The 20,513-nt window shown below is 42.6% G+C and overlaps 1 long non-coding RNA gene and 1 pseudogene across 2 annotated transcripts; both read right to left on the bottom strand.

Annotated features, from left to right (window-relative positions):
• Window positions 1-45: 45 nt before the first annotated feature.
• Window positions 46-14,697, bottom strand: LOC116595654. 2 transcript variants are annotated; one of them, XR_004287795.1, is made up of 2 exons: window positions 14,609-14,697; window positions 46-334 (listed from the first exon to the last, which is right to left on the bottom strand). It is a non-coding gene; the product is annotated as an uncharacterized LOC116595654 (long non-coding RNA). The 2 variants fall into 2 exon arrangements; XR_004287796.1 differs by lacking the exon at window positions 14,609-14,697 and adding an exon at window positions 2,639-2,708.
• Window positions 341-20,513, bottom strand: part of LOC116595652 — a 170,581-nt pseudogene continuing 150,408 nt past the window's right edge.

Genomic DNA, 20,513 nt, shown 5'->3' with positions numbered 1-20,513 from the left:
TTTGCCTTGTTTGTTTTTGAAATGAATGAGGCAGAGACACAAGTATTAAATTCATATCCTTTGAAGCTTTCTCTATTAACCAGGGTCCACCTTAACACTAATCTGGAATCTGCCCGCACACCCCTGGATTCCTGGGCAGTCCTGTCCACCTCGCACAGGCACTGCACTGAGTGATGCAAAGTAGCTCATTGCCCTGGTAATCGCAGCTTCTTCCCTGGACAGGTTGGCCCATTTCCTTCCTAGCTTGTTAGATTCCTCCCTACTCCTTCTGTTAGCTCTGAGCTCTTTTGGGCAGGCTCTTCCTCCACCCGTCTTTAGTGAGTAGGTTCTCAGCCTGAAAGAAAATTAAAAACAAACACATCTTGTTTACATGCGGCCCTTCTTTGGAAAGCAGAAGTCCCTGTTTTTCAGGAGGCCAATACTCATCTCTCTCTCTCTCTCCCCTTCTCTTTTGGGCAGATAAAGTTTTGTTTTCTTGAAAAACTGATCTGTGTTATTGCTGAGGCCACTATGTACAGACAAAATAGAGGGAGTTTTATTTCTTGGTCTCTTCCTCCTTGGACAGAGTCTTGATGATTTCCTCCTTCTTGGTCTGGAGCCGCTCTTCATAGTCTTGTGTGCTCCTTGGTCTTCGATCTGTGGGCCTCAGCCTGGTCTGCCAGAAGCTTCTGGCAAGCCTTGTCTACCTTCAGTTTGTGGATGTGTTCCACAAGAATAGGCTTTTTCGTGAACACATAACGCTTCACTTTTAGGTACAGGCTGTGATGCATTTGGCGGTCAGTCTCCAGTGCAGAATTCTCATCCTCCTCATCCAGGTTACCTTCTGGGGCATTCCAGCAGGAGCAGAACCTTTTCTCTCACCAGAGCCCTTCTGGCAGGCCAAGGTATTTTTCCTGCACGGAGCACAGGAATGGAGGGTACAGGCTTCCAGATGATCAGTCTGTTTTTGATTAGTTTCCGGATCTGCAGATAGGCATAGGCACTGGTGATCTCCTTGGTCTCCCTGGAGCCAACCAGACCTTCTTTTGTCACAGCAGAGGACCCTGGAGGCAAGCCTCTTCTGAAACCTGAGCATATCATGGCTGCGGCTGCCATGGCAGGAGGAAAGCCATCCTTTTTAATTCTAGTCACTGTTGACAGACTGATGCCATAGCCAGGACAGGCCAAAAAGTAGGTATCATCGCATTTCAAGGCAAAATGATGAGCTAACAATTATTCTAGAGAAGTTACAACCAAAGGTTGGCTCTAGATGATTTACAGAGATGATTTACACTGTCGATGCCAGGTGATAGGCTATAAATGGAAATGAGAAGGAATGGGCTTAGTGACAACAAATGACGGATGCCCTTTCTGAGTGTGGGCAGGATGAGTGTTTTTTTCAGGTCTAGTGATGGTTTTAATCTATGTAATATTGTTCATTCTCAGTGGCCTCCTAGTGGTGCATAAAACAGTCACAGACTCACCTAAAAGCCCTTTGAAATAATAATACAGTGTTAAAATAGAGTGTTACCCGGGAATCTTTTCGTAAGACATCTTCGTAAAGGCATCTTTTAGTAAATTGTAGTTCAGCTCCCTTCTTCAATGTTGAACTTGTGTTGAGCCAGCATGGTCTTTTATTTTTATTTATTTGTTTGTTTATTTTTAGAAATATTTTATTTATTTATTTGACAGAGAGGGTTCACAAGTAGGCAGAGAGGCAGGTGGTGTGGGGGGAGGGAAGCGGGCTCCCCGCTGAGCAGAGAGCCCGATGCGGGGCTCAATCCCAGGACCCTGAGATCATGACCTGAGCCGAAGGCAGAGGCTTAACCCACTAAGCCACCCAGGCACCCCCCTGCATGGTCTTTCAAAAAATAAGTTGTACCCCGTCAACCCTCCTTAAGATCATGAGGTGGGTTCTCGGTATTTAGAATGAAACCTTAATTCCCTTCTGTGGCTTTTAAGGCCTACGAGATCTGGTCTTATGTCTCCAGCTTCACTTGGGGGCCACACTCTCCTTTGCTCAGCTGCTCTTCAGCCAAAACTGGGTTCCCTGGTGTTCTCTCAGCAGCCAAGTGCACCTGTTACGAAGGGTCTTCTCATTTGCTGTTCCTCCTGCCTGGAATGTGCTTCCTTAGGCACTTTTCTGATTTGTCACCCTTCCATCCTTAAGTGCTCCCTCCCACGAGGGCCTTTCCTAGTTTAGGCCCTGAGAGTTTAGGCTTTGGGTTGTAAAGACGGCACTGAGCTGTCCTTCCCACCACTGAGAAGTTTTAATTCTAGAAGCCATAGGAGTTATATTGAAATTCATGTTAGCCATTAGGAGACATTGTTGAACCTCAGTTTAAAACATCAGAAAATACTCTTGCAAGCAATAAAAAAATTGGGTTGGCAAGATCAAGCACAGAAAAGATAACAGTGAAAAAAAAAATCCTAAAGCATAAACATAGCAATGAAATGGTTAATACTAGTGGTACCATTTCCTCATCCTGATTAGGGAGACTCTTAGGCTCTTTAAAGTAACCTGATATTGAACATTAATTATAACCTCTTCTCTAAGAGGGATGAGTGGTGAAGGTGCCGCCTCTCCAGAATCCTTATTTGATTTTATTTAACAGCACTGACAGAGGGCTCACTGTGCTCCAGGGACTTCTCTAAGTACCTGACAAATGCCATCTCACATTGTGGTCTTTGGAAGTAGCAGTTGAGACAGAGATTGGGATGTGAGATGCTTATTAGCAATTAACACCTTGGAAGAAAAGGGGAGAAAGCAAGAAAATGTCAGACTGCAACTCAGGCTCAGTAAAGCCTTGGCCAGCATGGCAGGAGCATGAGACGAGTGTGCCCACCAGCATCCTACATCAGACCAGAATGGCCTGCTTTAATAACCCCTTGCCCCCGCCTCACTTAGTCACCAAGCATGTGTTCCCCAAGGAAGTGCACAGCCTTAGGCAAGTCCTGCCTGAGATGCACTGAAGGTGCTGAGAGCTGGAGTCTGCCCACCATCCTTTCTGCACCTGGGCAGCAAGTTCGCCCACGAAGGGGGATCTGGGCAGTACATTTCCGTGTCTGTTCAAATATTGACTCATTTAACCCTCAGACAATCCTATGGGGTATGTCCTTTAATTATTCCCATTTTACAGATGAGAAAAATGGAGGCATGGAGAAATCAGTTAACTTGCCAAATTAGATCAGGTAACAGAGCTGAGATTTGATCCAGGTAGTGCAGATCCAGGATCAGAGCTCTTAAGGACTCAGCAATGCTGTCTTAGCTGTTCCTTCAGAGGGTTGCAGAGTACCTAAAAATAGTAACAGTAGCAATTTTGTTTGTTATTAGTTCTTTCCAAAGTCCTGCAAGCCTGCCTCTGTGTGTGTGTGTGTGTATGTGTGTATTTATGTGTGCATGCTCGCTTGGTACTAGTAAATTTATTAAGAACAACATCAAAAGAATGATCATTTTGGGTTACCTATTACACTTGAATATTAAATCCTGCCTGTAAAAATCTAAGAATCAGGACTAGACGCTCAGGGACAGTGACTGGACTTGAAGTCTAGAACAAGACGGCATGTGCTAAGCTTCTCATGTTGGCCAGGAAGAAGGAAGGGCCCCTTTCGAGTTTAGGGTAAGAGAGTGAGTAGGTAGAAAAAAGCCACTAAAATACAGTCCTGTGCTCTGCCAGGCACAGGAGTGAGGAGTTAGCTAAAAAAACCTGAAGATTAGCAGGTGGCCCCACGGGAAGAGGGTAAAGGAAGGAGAGTGAGGCTCAGCAGGAGTGAGCACGGTGGGCCCTGGGCCCTTCAGAGAGGGTGTAAGACAGTACGACACTGTCAAGGACCAGGAGGGCAACAGAGGAGGAAAGAGACAGGGGTCCGGGCTGCTCCTCAGAGGGGAAGTGTGTGGACTTAGAAGAGGAGAGAAAAAGAGGAAATCCAGTAGAACATTTTTTCCATCACCATTTTTGGCATTATACACACATGTACTCTTTTTTTTTTTTTAAGAGTTTATTTATTTATTTGACAGACAGAGATCACAAGTAAGCAAAGAGGCAAGCAGAGAGTCAGAGGGAAGCAGGCTCCCCGCTAAGCAGAGACCCTGATGTGGGGCTTCATCCCAGGACTCTGAGATCATGACCTGAGCCGAAGGCAGAGGCTTAACCCACTGAGCCACCCAGGTGCCCCCACACGTACTCTTTTAAAGATATTTTTTTTAATTTTATTTTTTAAGATTTTATTTATTTATTTGTCAGAGAGAGAGAGAGAGGAGCAAGAGTGAGCACAAGCAGACAGAGTGGTAGGCAGAGGCAGAGGGAGAAGGAGAAGCAGGCTCCCTGCTGAGCAAAGAGCCCGATGCGGGACTCGATTCCAGGACGCTGGGATCATGACCTGAGCCGAAGGCAGCCGCTTAACCAGCTGAGCCACCCAGGCGTCCCTAAAAATATTTTTAAATCATTTCCTATACTATGGAATTAGATTTATTTCTGAAGACCAGGCTTAGGTAAGGGAGAGATCCGAAGATGAGGAGTTTTATTTTGGATGACGCAGAACACATCTCCCCCTACATGCAATTCTATCTCTGCCCAGAAGAGCTCACAAAGTACCGGTCATTATCCTTAAGACTTTTAGCTCCAGTAGAATTTACTGGCTTCTCATTCCTTTTGCCGATGTTTGGTAAAATCCCCTCTTTGAGCCCAAGAGAGAAATTTTGTCTTAATCCCTAACTTTATTTATATGTGAGATCCTGTCCGAAAGGCTGGAACAAAACTTGGTAGTAAGTGCTCTTTGCAAAAATAGTCATCAGGAATAACATTCAGCAACATGCTGTGTAAACTGCCCAGCAGACCAAATGTGTTCTCCGAGCCAGAGGGATTAAAGGATTCTACTTGGGATCTGAACAAAGGTCATTCTTGCTACCGAACTAACTCGATCACTGTCACTGACCCTTATGGAAGCAGGTTCTTTTCCTTCTCGTAAGCTCTGTTCCGTTCTCTTATGCATATTTCAACAAGATTCACCCATTTTCATAACACCTAAATCTGTCTTAGAAAACCGATAACTCACAGCATAATGGTTCTCTAAAGAATTCACAGAGCAAAGGAAGTACGGAGATGTTAAAAAGTAATTTACAACTATGGGAGAACTCACGATGCCAAGTACAGATCTTCCTTAAAGGAGATCCTCCAGCTCCTTTGACACTGACCCAAGCTGGGGGAATGTAAACAGGTGCTTCTGTATCTGGAGCACAGTGTTTCTAATGCCATCTTCTTGAAAGCCAGCATGATCTCAGAGAAAAACAGCTGTTTCCTGGAGCAAATGGTTTGTATTTGGGGTGGGGGACAAATAATTTCTTCCTGAACTCTAGAGGATTTTATTGAAGAATGTGTTCCCAAATGCCACAGCCTTCTGAAGGCAGAAGTGGGAATAAGTCTGGAGGGTCACTGATGGTCATTGGAGGGGTTGAGTGATGGTGGAAGGGAGAGGAGAGATCTTGAAATCCTCATCCTATCCCTTTGTCTTTGAGGATTCTGAGCTGCATTTCTGCAGTCACTTAGAGGGGCATAGTGCAGGGAACCCAGTGAACATGGATCTGATTCCAGGTGGTACTGAAAAGGTAGGCTGTTTCAGGATTTGAGATACCTGTATCCTTAGATGCTGCACTTGGAAGTTACCTCTGCTTCTAGAATTTCTGTCTCTCCCAAGAAGCTGGATTTAGTATCAAAAAGTGAACTGATGGGGTGCCTGGGTGGCTCAGTGGGTTAAAGCCTCTGCCTTCAGCTCAGGTCATGATCTCAGGGTCCTGGGATAGAGCCCCACATCCGGCTCTCTGCTCAGCGGGGAGCCTGCTTCCTCCTCTCTCTCTGCCTGATTCTCTGCCTACTTGTGATCTCCGTCTGTCAAATAAATAAAATAAAAAATCTTAAAAAAAAAATAGTGAACTGATTTGGGGGCCCCTGGGTGGTATAATAGGCAAAGCCTCCAAGTCTTGGTTTCAGCTCAGCTCCTGGTATCAGGGTTGTGAGATCAAGCCCTAAGTCAGGCTCCGTGTTCAGTGGGGAGTCTGCTGGAGATTCTCTCTTCCTCTCCCTCCCGCCCCCAACTCTCACACCCTCTCTCTCAAGTTGATAAATAAATCTTTTTTTTAAAAAGTGAATTGCTTCATTGAATGGTATCCTCACAAGCAAAACCAGGATATGCTCTTGTGAAACATCTAAGCATTGACCCATTTAGAGATGAAATTGCCAGATCACAGGGAATGCACGTCTGAGTTTTGTGGATACGGCTAAGTTTCTGTCCAGCATGGCTGGAGCAACTAAATACATTTTCTGCTCCCATGTGTTATGCACCTCCACTCTGCCGAACGACCCTGAGGACAAATTCATTTTCTCCCTCTAAAAAACAAAGACAAATGCAACATGCAGCTCAACCATATTTAGTCTCTAAAAGATGTTTGTTAACAGATTGAGAATGAATTTGATGGCATCCAGTATGGACCCTTGGTCTGTGCCTCTCCCCATGATGCAGGCCATACACAGACTTTCCAGTCTGGTGTTGTCCTAGAATCAACTGTACACTTCTTTCATGAGATGACATTCAAGCCACAAAGACAGCAAGGTCAGTGAGGGCTGGAAGAGAAAGTGAGTGTAGCTCATAAAACTAAGAGGCACTTAAGATTTAACAAGATTAACAAGTGCTGTTGAAAAGACCTACTTGGCCTGAGTCGCAGAGAAAGAGAAGGCACCAGCTCAATTCTCTTGGCTTTGCTGTCACACAAGTGGAAAGCTCCCGAAAGCCTTGCAAGAAACTGCAAGAAAGCTCTTTGGAAAATGTCTACGTCTTTCCTGGTTATTTCTCTTGGACCTTTAGAGAAGGAACCAGTCCCTCATTTTCATTGCCCCAATTATTTGCTCTGAGGTTTGCTCAGGTTCTTACATTCAAGTCATTTAATACACAGAAAACTCACACTAGACTCTTCTGGAACAATCTCTTCTAAAAAACCTATAGTGGATCCAGCAACAGCAAGTCGAGAAAGAAAATCCTTCCCTTATCTAGGCTTTGTGTAAATACTTGAATTGGCGGAATTCACGAAAAAAACTTGTCCTTCAAAGGCCTACTGACCTTTTTGTCATGGGGCAAAAGTAGTTTTTAGTTTTTATAACAACTGCTGTTTTCAGGACATGCCATGTTTTCTATTCCATATGCTGAAATTTGGCTTTAAATGCTTAGTAACCAGAAGATCTCAGTGATGTTGGGTAATTCCTGGGTAAGCAATTTGCCAAATGCTTTAAATATAGAAGGAATGCCCAAAGGTATGGTAAGTGTGTATGCACCTTGCAATACAGACAGGTAAACAGAGCATGGACATTTATTTAGGCCTTTTAATTTAAGGCACGTAATTTAAGGTTTCCACATTACGTCTATATAGAAGCTACAAGTGCTCTGGTGGAAGGGAGAGGAGATATCTTGGCTATCTTACTAACCTTATGCCCAGACAGAAGCTACAAGTGCTCTCTGCCTAATGGTGCAGGGAGCTTGGTGCTTCCGCTAGGTTAAGCACTTCTGGCCGATTATCTAATTTCCAATCTCCCCTTCTTTGCAAAAAGAACCTATTTTGAGGTGAGTGGCTATTTGCCAGCTAATAAGCTCTATTCCCCAGACTTCGTTGTTGTTAAAGGTAGTCGTGTAATGTAGAGCTGGCCAATGGGATTTAAATAAAAGCCTGATTGAAGGGGTTTTCAGAAAAGCCACTGTATTCTCCCATAAAAAGCTCATCTGTGTCTTTTGTTCTTTTTTCTTCCTACTTCTTTCTTACAGGAGCATGTATATAATGAGAGCAGGAGCTACACGCTAGCGATGGCAGAGCTGGAAGGTAGGAGAAATTGGTCCTTGATGGCATCAGAAACATTCAGACGGTGAGCCCTGCAGTGCTGCCTCTATAATTCTTATGCCAGGGATATAAACCACTTGTGTTAGCCACTGCAGTCATGTTTCTGTTTCAGGCATCTGAAGTGCTAATACATGTTGCCTCATTTCCTTAGAGCTGGGTACTTACCCAAGGAGCTCTGGTTCTAAACCAGAGTGGCTCAGCTCTCCCATGACATCACTGCACTTAGGGTTTAAGAAAGACCAATTTTCAAACATCCTGAGGATTTGATTTGGAAAAAAAAAAAAGGAAAAGAAAAGAAAACTCGGAGATTCCCCTCGTAATGATTGAATGGCTTCCAGTAGGCACTGTGACCCAAAAGGCAAGAAGATATTTGTCTGATGGTCTCAACTTTGCAGAGATTTAGTGGGAGAAGGTAACTTTATAGAGTCAGTCCGTGCACCCCTGGTAATGCTTATATAAAAGGTTCCCTCTCCCAATCATCCAGCAAGCTTCTCTAATAAATGAGAACATCAAGAACAAGTCAGTCTCATATTCTGCTCTACCAAATAATCAAAATGTCCTTAGTGTGTGCCCATTTGTTTATGGGCCCATGGACAAGTATGTCTATGTAGCACTGATACTGTTCCTTAGCACAGATGAGGAACCTAGACTTTCCTTTCCCTCAGTTAAAGATCTAGTTTATGTTGTGTAAACAAACACTGTAGTTTGGCAAATAGAAATGGGTCCAAGGATTGATAGGATAAGAATCAGAGGTGTGGACTCCTGTTTGACTCTCACAATAAATGCCTTTCTACCAAAGAGCAAGAAGTGTTGGTAGAACCATGAATAGTTCAGGGTGAGTGGGTATTTGAGGCCAGCTCACGACAAAGCAGAAAAGGTAGATCAGGGATCTAACAGGGTGCCTTTGGGGCCAGGTTCGGGAGTTTGGAATTTATCCTGTAGGCTGGTCTTTTCCAAAGGCTTCCTTAGAAATCCAGAGCAATGAGATATTTCATAAAAGAAGGATTCCATGGTCAGATAATTTTGGGAACTATACATGCTACATCACTCTCTCTTGAAAACTCACACTCTGTAATTGCATTTTAAATGCAGAGAAGTTTTGCATTAAAGGAGCTGGTTAAAATCCATTCTGGGTTCCTCTCTCCCCTACTCTCCTTATATTACTTGTTAAAATGTATATGCTTTGGAAGCTGCTGCTGAGGCAGTTGGGGGGCATTGCAGGTCTTTGAAATGAGTCATGTAAACAACTGCTTTAGAAAGATTTCTGAAAGCAATGTACAACCTGGATCAAAATTTGGGGAAGAGGGCGCTTGAAGAAAATACTAGAGACAAGGAATCATTAGGTCAGGGACTCCTCAACTTGGCTACATATTGGAATCATTTGGGGATTAAAAAATTCCCAGACTCCACGGCATTTCTAGAGTCCTGATTCAGTAGGTGTGGGCTGGGCGTGGGATATTGTGTGTGTGTGTGTGTGTGTGTGTGTGTGTGTGTGTGTGTGATTCTGAAGCAAAAGCTAACATTGGAATTTATGAGTCCAAATTAATTGTGAGGATTATGATAGTTCAGTGGAAAGTTAATAAGAGTAGTACTTGGATGGAGGCAGCCGGAGTAAAAAAAAGTGGGAAGGATGCAATAAACTAAGTAAGGCAAGAATCTACATGCCTTGTGATCCAATGTGAGGATAAGATTGAATGGGGAGCAATTCAAAGATGTTTTCAGCCTGGGTTATTGGGAAAGGTGATTGTTTCACTAATGGAAGTTAAAGGTTAGGGGCCAGGCCAGAATACTTTCTGAGATAAGAGGATGCCTTGGTCTTGGACATGCTTAGGTTGAGATGGCCAGTATATATGAAGGCCTACTGGGCAGCTGGAAATGCAGGTTTCTAACACAAGGGAATGAAGGGGTCAAGATCCACAGACAGAGCCAACTCTGGGGATAGCTTGGTGTTCCAAGGGATGAAGTGTAAAGCCAAGAATAGAACCACAGGAATGCCTACATTCCAGGCTTGTGCTCTTGGGATTCAGTAGAGATGGCCAGAGGAGGCAAACGGTCAAGAACTTCATTACAAATGTCAGGGAAGGAAAGCCTTTAGAAGGGTTCAAGGTCCTCTCCCTCCAGCCAGATCTTATAGCAGACAATGATGTGGTGTGGGGCTTGGGCCTGGCTCCCAGCTCTATTTCTTATTTATGTTGTGTTCTTGAGCAAGTTTACATAACCTCTCAGGCCTCTGCTTCCTCGTATGTAAAAATGAGGATTACATAGATTCTATGTTATAGGTAAGTGCCTATTGTAGTACCATGTAATATGGTGTAAATGGTGTACAACATAGTATCAACATAATACATACTCTATTATATATATATAGTTGTCTTAGTGAAATGTCTTTTGGCCCCATTAAAAAATTAGTTGTACAGACAAAATAAGTGAAAAAGGTAAATAATCAGCCATAATTCTATCATCTTAATAATAAATTCTTTTTACTTTAATGTTTGTATTTTAGTCTTTGACCATGTGCTTATATACATTTTACATAGCTATTTTGGGGAAGCATGCTTTTGAACTTAGCATTATACCCTAAGACTTTTCTTTTATGGTTACTTAATTTTCTTAGTTATCATTTTATTTACTCAATAATTTTCCCATCAGTGGAATTTGAGCTGTTTCCAATGTTGTTTTTTAAGTTTATTTAAGCAATGATCTAATTAACTTAAACATTAATATAGCCCTCTAATTTTTATAAATTATTTCCTTTTGGATGAACTATCAGCAGCAGAGTTATTGCCCCAAAGGGTTAGAACGGTGAACAGTGAATAGTTTTCAAAGTATGTTGCTGAATGACTTTCCAAAAGTTGTATTAATTAATGTGGTTTCCAAAGGTTATACCTGTTACCAAAGTATGAGTCAACCAGTCTCACCATATCCTTACCAGAACTAGGAATATCATTATTTTTTTATATTTTTGCCAGCATAATGGGAACAGACTGGCTGAAAACAGAGTTCATCGTTGCTTAATCTGTGTTTGGATAATAATTGAGGCTGAATATTGAAGTTAACAAGAGAATGGTACAGTACCCAGACTAGCAATAATGATACTATTTCTAGGCCTGAAGTGGTAAAGGGAGGACCCACCAGTTAAAGGAACCCAGAGAGATAGTTGTCGGAAAGGGCTGCCTGAGAGGAGGTGTGGCCTTTGGAGAGACACTGTCAGCCTATGGTGACCCAGTGGGGAGGGAACGGGTAATGAATATCCTGACCTCGATGATGATTTCTACTTAACCTCTGATCTCCTGGGATGCCTCTCATTGACTCAGCCCAAATTCCAGAGGGTGGTTAAGGCCATCTATAAAGGTCAGTCTCCTAAGCTCTAAGTAAGATGAAAAAGAAAGGAGTGCATTTAGAAGAACAAGTGGAAAATATTCAGCACAGATATTCTGGCATTAAGATATTTTAGAATGGCTGGTAATATAAACCTTCACAAATAGATACAAGATTATGGATCCGAGGTCTCACTTAATTCAACTTTTGAATGTTATTGAAAGCTATTTAATTTCCATAATTTAGCAATTAAATAGAAACACATGTAATGTTAATGCCATTACTGCATCTTTTAAAAAAATCTGGATAGGAGAATTTATTCCTTGCTTGAAGGAGTTTTATTATGCCAAAATTTCAGAAGCAGGCAGGAAAGAATTCCAAATCTGAGTCAGTAAGAAAACAAAGGGATAAGCAAAGAGTAAACTGTCCAGAAATGTTAACAATGAAAGGGAAAATAAGTGAGTGTACCCGCAATTTTTCTGATTCAGTAGGTTGAGTGGGTCCTGGAAATTTTATTTATAACAAGGGCTCCAAATCATTCTGATATAGCGAGTGAACTGTCATTTGGAGCAACTGGACAATACATGTTTTAGAAAGAAGGTTCAAAATCTATAACCTCATATTACTCGAATCAATCTGAGTGGAAATGGCAAACTTGAAAATGATAATGATATGTCACTGGCAACAGGGATTTCCTTGCCTTAAAAGCCATGCTTGATTATGACAATTAAAAACAATGATGGTTCTAACATTAAGCGCTTCCTACAGGCCAAACCCTATGACAAGGGCTCCTTCTCTCACTGAATCCTCTCAACAACCTCATGGGGTACCTCTAGTATCTGCATTTAATAGATGGAGAAATTTAGGTTTATGAAGATGACGTACAAACCGGAGAACTCACCACTATCATTCCTCAGGCCTTGATGTTCTTGCTTGTCTACTCTCTTCTCTCCACCTCTCAGGGTTTTTGTATGTTTGTTTTATATGTAATATCCAGGGTTTTGGAGAAATAGAGAAAAGTATGTGTACTCCATCTTTTTAGAAGCAAAAGTACTTTAAAATATTTTTTAAATAAAAGGGTCATCATCTTTCACTCTAGCACGATTACAACTCTCATGGCTCCATAACTGCCCAGTCTTTGGTCATACATAAGAGTATTGGTATGAGGTTATAACAATAGTTCACAGCTTTATTTATGATGGAGTGGTTAAGAACCTGGGCTTTGGAGGCCAAGATACTTGGGCTTGAGTGTCAGCTCCACAGCTTACTAATGATGGGTTCTCTGATGAAGACCACATCGAAGCCTGACTTCTGCCCCCACCCAGCAGGAATGAGGAGCCCATTCTCCCCCTTGCTTGGTTGGTGCCACAGGAGGCCTAGTGAGGAGTCAGGACTTCCACCACCACACAGTAGTAATGAAGCCACTCCACCGCACTGTCAACCGTGACCATGTGAGGAGCTGGAACTCCCACCCCTGTCCAGCAGTAACAAAGGACCTCCCCCTCCCTTTTCATTGGCTGAGTGGGGGACTTGGATTTCTACCTCCACCCGAGAGTAAAGAGGTAACCTTTCTCTTTTTCACCTGTCAGAGCCATGTCAGAAAAAGCCAGCTAAAAACAGGTGTAAGTAAAGATCCATAACATAATACAAACATGTCTAAAATTCCAATTAATCATCATACCAAGAACCAGGAAGATTTCAGACTGAATGAAAAAAGGCAATCCATAGATGCCAACACTGAGATGACAGTGATGCTAGAACTATCTGACAAAGATTTCAAGCAGTCATAATAAAACTCTTTCAGCAATTATAAACACACTTGAAATAACCTCAGCAAAGAAAGAGAAAGTCTCAGAAAAGAAATAGAGGAAATAAAAGCATGTGAGGAAGAATGAAATGCAGTGAAAAATATAAAAGGAAAGCAAAAAACTCAGTGAGTGGACTCAACAGCAGAATGGAGGAGAGAGAGGAAAAAATCCGTGAACTGGAAGAAACAACAATAGGAATTACCTAGTCTATACAACAGAGAGAAAATAGACCGGAAGAAAAATGAAAAACCAGTTAATGCAATAATTCAAGGAAAGGAAATAAAAAGCAAAAGCATAGTAAAGAAATGAAAATATCCTTTTTTTTCAGATAACATCACTGACTATGTAGAATATCTCAGGGACTCTACACACACATACATACACACAAACCCTCCTAGAAGTAATCAGTTCAGCAATGCCAGAGGAGACAAGATGTTAACTAGGTGCAAACCAGCATGCAAAAACAGATGGTACTTCTATATACTAGCAATGGACATGTGGGCCCTGAAATTAAAAATACAGTATCATTTATATTGCTCAGAGAAAAGTGAGAGAAATGCTTACATGTAAATCTAAGATGATACGGCAGGACTTTGTGGTGAAAACTACACAACACTTAAGAAGTCACGGAAGACCTAAATAAATGGAGACATACCATCTTCATTGATTAAAAGACTCAACAGAGATACCATTTCTCCCCAAACTGATACACAGGTTTAGTGCAATTCCTATCAAAATTCTAGAAAGGGCTTTTATAGCTATAGCAAGAGTATTCTAAGTTTTATGTCAGAAGGCAAAGGAACTAGAATAGCTAAAATATTTTTGATAAAGAAGAATTAAATAGGAGGAATCAGTCTATCCGATTTTGAGATTTGTTATGTAGTTATTGTAATCAAGACTATGTGGTAATATTGGTATAGGGATAGATGCGTAGATCCATGGAACAGAACAGAGAACCCACAAATAAACCCACACAAACATGCCCACGTGATTTCGGACAAAGGTGCAAAAGCAGTTCAGACGTGGAAAGAGAGACTGATCAATAAATGGTGCTATAGCAATTGGACCTCCATAAGCTAAAAAAAAAAAAATTTAACCTTGACCTACATTGCACATTTATACAAAAATTAACTTCAAATGGGTCATGGATTTAAAGTTTAAAATGTAAAAGCAAAGAACTTCTAGAAAGAAACATAAGAGAAAATCTTCAGGATCTTGGTCAAAGTAGAAAGTTTTTAAGCTTGTCACCAAAAGCACAATTCATAAGAGTAAAAATTAATAAATTAGACTTCATCAAAGTTAGACATTTTTGTTCTGAAAAAGACCCTGATAAAAGGATGAAAGGACAAATTACAGACAGGAAGAAAATATTTGTAAGCCACATATTTGACCGAGAAGTAGCATCTAGAATATAGAAAAGACTCTTAAAACTCAAAAACAAAGGATCCAGTTAGAGAATGGGTGAAAGATACATGAAGATACATTCACTAAAAAAGACATACAGATGACAAATAAACACCTGAATATATGTTCAGCATCACTAAACATCAGGGGATGGCAAATTAAAACCACAGCAGTACACACCTAACAGAATGGCTAAAATAAAAATTAATGACCATACCACCAAATGCTGATGAAGATGTGAAGAAACTGGATCTTCCACACATCACTGGTGGGAATGTCAAGTGGCACAGCCAATCTGGAGAACAGTGTGATGGTGTCTTAAAAAAAAAAAAAAAAAAACAACATGCAACTACCATACAACCCAGCAAATATGCTCCTGGGCATTTATCCCAGAGAAACCAAGCCTCGCATTCACAGAAGTACTTGCACGTGAATGTATAAGGCAGCTATATTTTACGTAAATGCATCTTTAAGTCTCCTGGACTAATCTTTTTAATCCAATTTACACCTCCTATATAGAAATTCTGGAGTCACTACTTCTGCCTATGTAGACTGAAAGAGAAAAAAATATATATAGAAAATGAAACCAAGTGCTGGATTTGAAGACTTGATACTAAGCCTTCCAGGAAAAGGAGAAATTATACACTATATAAATCCCAAGGAATTACATTGCTGTTCTTGGAATCATTGATCTGAACCTGGACACTACTGGACATAATTCAGAGTCCTGAAAAATGAAAATGTTTTCAAAATTTAATGAATATTTATTGAGCATGTACTGTGGGTGAAACATGAGATTTCACATTGAAATAACATCTGTACCTGATAATTATCCACAGTGCACACAGGAGCCAATTGAAATACAGACAGGTTTAGATTAGATTCTACTTTGTGCCAGGTACTTTGATATTCAGCTGTTAACTGATTTAATTATTCCTGTTAGTCATGGTAAAAGTTTCCTACCTCCTGGTTTCTCAAGTCTTTGGCCATGATGAGGAAGATTATAAAAGGGGTGTTCTGAAATTGGACCTCCAAATTAGGACAATGAATTTTATAGAGCAGGACACTAAAATGAGCTAAGAAAGAAGGTCCTGAAATACTAATTGTTGTGCTGTTCCTTCTCTCCCCTCATCCTGGACCCCTTTTTTTCAAAGGGCCTATTACAGTCAGAATTTGGAAAGAAGAAAATACTAGTATCGAGGTTACTGGACGTTTCCAAATCAGGTCCTTGCAAAGTAAAAGACAGGGCTCTGAGGGCTTCGGGGCACAGAGTTTATGCCATAGCAAAGACAAGAAAAAGGTGAGAAAGGAAAAGCCATCCCTTCCTCAGCTGCCTACACTCCAGGGAGACTACTCAGAGATCTCCTATACTGGAGGGGAGAAAGCTGGGGGACCCTGCCATGGGGGCTACTCTGTATCATTTGAGTATCAGGATCAGAGCCCTATGGCAGTTCTTCTCCTGCTATTATAGGCTGAATTGTGTCCTCCTAAATTCATAGGTGGAAGCCAGTACTTCAAAATGTGACTATATTTGGAGGAAGGGCCTTTAAAGGTGATTAAGTGGGTGGACCCTGATCTACTCTGGTGTCCTTATAAGAAGATAGAATCTGGACACACACAGAGATATCAGATATATATGCCCACAGAGGAAGGACCATGTGGGGACAGAGAGAGAAGGCAGCCATCTATGAGCCAATGAGAGAGGACCCAGAAGAAACCTGGGAGACCTGCTGTTACCTTGATCTTGGGCTTCCAGCCTCTAGAACCATAAGAAAATAAATTTCTGTTGTCCAAGCCACCGAGTCTGTCGTATTTTATCCTGGCAGCCCCAGCCCAATGGCAAGACTAAGATAATTGGCATCTAGGGAGAGTCTCCCATAGAGTACAGAAAAGACACTATTCTGCACCCAGTAACTGTGCTGAACTCCATCTATGCCACCCTTGACAAGGCTGCTTAACAGCAGCCCAGGGCACTGGTAAGACCCTTCAGGATGGAAGGACCGTGGCCCAAGAGGGGTGGGGGTTGTGTGGAGGAGGAAGACCCAGCAGAGGAAACTGGGTCAGGCTGGACTATGGAGAAAACCTTCTTGGCATCAGATGCAGAAGTTCCTTGTGATGGGTAGAGCTGAACCCCTGTAGATTGTGATTAACCTGACTATGTAGCCGCCCAAGGGCCCTGGGAGACAAGGGTGAGGGGAAATTTGTTTCCTTCTCTCATGGGGCTGAGAATCCAAAAGTTGTCTCAGTTGACTTGGTGGGAAGTGTGTCCTGTCTAACCAGACCCAGGATGGACTAGAGGGCCAGTTATAAAGTGGCCAGTGACCAGCATGGCAGCAGCCAACCACAGTGAGACTCATGGGATTGCATTCCTGAGACATCCCAGAAAGCCTTGGATAGAGGATCCAGTGAAAGGCTGGCCTCCTGGGGTCGTTCAGGCATTCAGGTGGTGACTGTTGGGCACAAAGGGAAGTGAGGGACATCTGGGTAACAAGAGGCTCTGTTTGTGACCTTCGTTTTCTCACTTTGGCCTGAGCCTCAGCTACTCAGTTTTATTCTTGGAATTTTCAGATGTGGATTTGGTACTCAAACTGAAAAATAAAGGATGAGATTATAGAGGTTGGAGCAAAAGGAAATCCATGGTTTTATGCCTGGGTGACAAAGGAAGCAACAAATTCCTTCCTTTTTTTTTTTCTTTAAACTTAAGTCAAAATAACAGTTGCACAGATGAGGGTGTGTGTGTGTGGTGGGGGAGACTGGGGCTGAAGTCTTAACCACTGTGGATATTTTTAAAACTTGAGGAGAGGCGTAGGGAGGGCTTTCCTAGCACTGAAATCTTGAGGGAAAGTTCCAGCCTGGGAATGAGAATAGAGACTCCTACTGTCAGCTAAACCCCGACTTCTTTTTTTTTAACCCCCAACTTCTTTGTCTATAAAGTGAGGGGTTAGATTAAGTGATGGCAGAGTATTATAGTTCTAGAATTTGCTATTTTATTTAGATTCTTCTAAGTATTTACGTCAAACCCTCCCTGTCGCTAGGTTCCTCTTCCTGAAAGTTAGATGGCTATAAATGTGTGTGTGTACATGTGTGGTGTGTATAGAGTGTGGTATAGGTATAGCATATATGGGCAGTGTGTGTATGTGTTGTGTGTGTGTGTGTGTGTTGTGGTACATGGGCACAACATGTATTGTGTGTCTGTGTATGATGTGTGGGTTGTGTGTACAGTATGTATGGGTTTGGTGGGTCATGTACTATTTACTCTTGCTGCCCAGAACAACCCACATTGCCCCGTTTATGCTGGATTTCCAGATCCTTCAGAAACGTTCTCTCCCACACCAGCCAAGTAAGCAAGAACACATGTGAGAAGCCCTTCCCATTCCAGTGCCTCTTGAGATGCAGCCAAACAGCTGGAATTACATGCTTTGTAGAAAACCAGGGACGTGGCATGGCAATGGGAAATGCAGTCTGTATTTGGAAGCCAGATTCCTTGTCCCAAACCTGAGAGGGTGAGAGAGGGTGGAGGCTGGACTGTCTCTTGGCAGTAGCATGGTGCGTGTGCGCGTGTGTGTGTGTGTGTAGGAGGTATCTTTCATAAAAACCTCTATCTTTTCCAGCATTCTGCCATTTATATGCACGTTTGCAATTTGGACTCCAATTTTGAAAACAGCTTCTTTCCTCTGCATTTCTTCCTCTGGTTCTGTTGTTCCTCATTCACCTCTCAGACCCTTTTCTCTTTTGCCCCACAGCAGGGCATCAAGCGCCTTGTGGACAGGGGCTCAGCGTTCTTAATCCGCTGCCTGGAGGTCCCCTCTCTCCCCAAAGCAGGGAGGATTAGACTTTCCATGACTGTCAGGCTGCGAGGCTTCAGAGTCTTTGATGCTTCCAGTTTCCTGGTTATGGGAGGGTTTCCTCTTGATTCTGGGGACGTACAGAGCTGCCAGGGTCCAGCTCTCCTCTGTATCTAGCCCAGTCACATGTTGCTGCTTAACAACTCACCCCAAATTCGGTGGCTTTAAACAATCATGCATTTCACTCACGAGTCTGATTTGGCCTGGACACAGCTCCCACATGGCACCTGCTCGGGCAGCTGGAAGGTGATGGGTGACTCTGCAGTTGGGGCTTGGAGTCATCGAAAGCTCACTCACTCACAGGTCTGGTGTCTGTTACTGGGACTTAGCCAGGACTATGGACTGGAACACCTACATGTGGCTTTTCTATGTGACCGGCCTTCGCAGAGCATGACAGCTGGGTTCCAGGAGTGAGTGTCTGAGGAGACAGGGCTGAAGTGCATACTGTTCTTATGATTTCATCTCAAAAGTCATTCAATATCACTTCTGCCATACTCTATGGACCGAGGCAGTTACAAAGTCCTGTCCAAGTCCAAGAGGGGGTGACACAGACCTCACTACTCAACAGGGGGAGTTGAAAGCACAGCATGTGTGCCGTGCCGTGTATGCGTTCATGTGTGTGCAGTGTACAAAGCATTATATGTAGTGATGTCCTGTGCATGTAACGAGCACGCCCTCTATCATGGCAGCTGTGCTTGGAAATACAGTCGGCTGCATTTCTTTCCACATTTACTATCCCTTTCTTTGCCTCTTACAGTCCTGTTGGTTTAAATTTGTGGACAGAGATGCAATTTGCAGTAAGGATTGTGTGGGTGCTAAAGCTTACACTCTTGCTTGAATTATGTGGCAGGCAGAATGGCCTCAACATAAACCCTAAGGTTTCTGCTCCCTGGTACACATGCCCTGAATAATCCTCTCCCCTTGAGTGTCTGGGATGGGGTGGGGGTGCGTAAACATGCTGGGATTTTACTGGGATGAATAGGTTACATGAGATGACAAAGGTGAAGAGATTTTGCAGAGGTTATTAAGGTCTTGCATTAGTTACTTTGGGTTAATCTTAAGGGAGATTATTCTGAATAGGCCTGACATAACCAGGGGGGTCCTTTAAAGGAAGGTTTAGGCCTGCCCTAAAGAGAGAGATTCTCCTGCTGGCTTTGAAGAAGCAAGCCACCATATTGAGAGAAGACCATATAGCCACAGTATGAGAGTGGCCTCTAGGAACTGAAAGCAACACCAAACAACAGCCAGCAAGAGAAGAGACACTTCAGTCCTATAATTGTAAGAAACTTCTGCCAACAACCTGAAGGAACGTGGAAGAACTCCAGATAAGAACGTGGCCCTTGGGGCGCCTGGGTGGCCAGTGGGTTAAGCCTCTGCCTTCGGCTCAGGCCATGATCCCAGGGTCCTGGGATCGAGCCCTGCATCAGGCTCTCTGCTCAACTGGGAGCCTGCTCCCCCCGCCTCTCTCTGCCTGCCTCTCTGCCTACTTGTGACCTCTGTCTGTCAAACAAATAAATAAAATCTTAAAAAAAAAAAAAAAAAAGAACGTGGCCCTGCTGGCATTTTGATTTCAGTGTTGTGAGACCCTGAGCAGAGAATCTAGCTAGGCCACACCCAGGTTCCTGACCAACAAAAACTACAAGATGATAAATGTGCACAAAAGCCAGCCAGTTTGTGGTAATGGGTTATACAACAATGGAAAATGAACACGTGTCATAACCATGAACTGTACTGGCAAGAAAACTTCATTGAGTGGGTAACTGGAGAAACACACAGCAGATCCAGTAGCGAGACAGTGCACATGTTTGAGACCCAGCTCAAATGTCACCTCCTTTAAGACCTTCATGGATTCCCTTCAGCCAGAAGTAATCTCTTGCATCAGAAATTCTATACCTTTGTTTGTACTTCTTTTGTGGTACCTCTCATAGTCTAGTTGTACAAAACACCAATGTATGTGTTTTGTCTCTCTGACTGGATTGTAAGGCCTTCTCTGTGGAAATGGTGTCCTTTTAATTTTCGTGGCACCAGGGTACTTAGCTTAATTCTTTGCATATCAGCTAATGTTTATTGATAATTTATTAGGCACTTTTCTCAATGATAGAACTTCAACTTTTATTTGTTGAGGCAGTTTGAGAATACATTTGATGTAAGGAAAATCAAAAAATGGTCTTTGTTATTGTTTTATGGGTGTTAGTTTAAAATATTAAAACTAGGAGCTCCTGGGTTGTTCAGTCAGTTAAGTCTCTGCCTTTGGCTCAAGTCATGATCCTGGGGTCCTGG

Source organism: Mustela erminea, chromosome 7 (assembly GCF_009829155.1).
Source record: "Mustela erminea isolate mMusErm1 chromosome 7, mMusErm1.Pri, whole genome shotgun sequence".
Taxonomy (NCBI): Eukaryota; Metazoa; Chordata; class Mammalia; order Carnivora; family Mustelidae; genus Mustela; species Mustela erminea.
The sequence above is the reverse complement of the archived record's forward strand: the minus strand, read 5'-3'. Positions and strand labels throughout refer to the sequence as shown.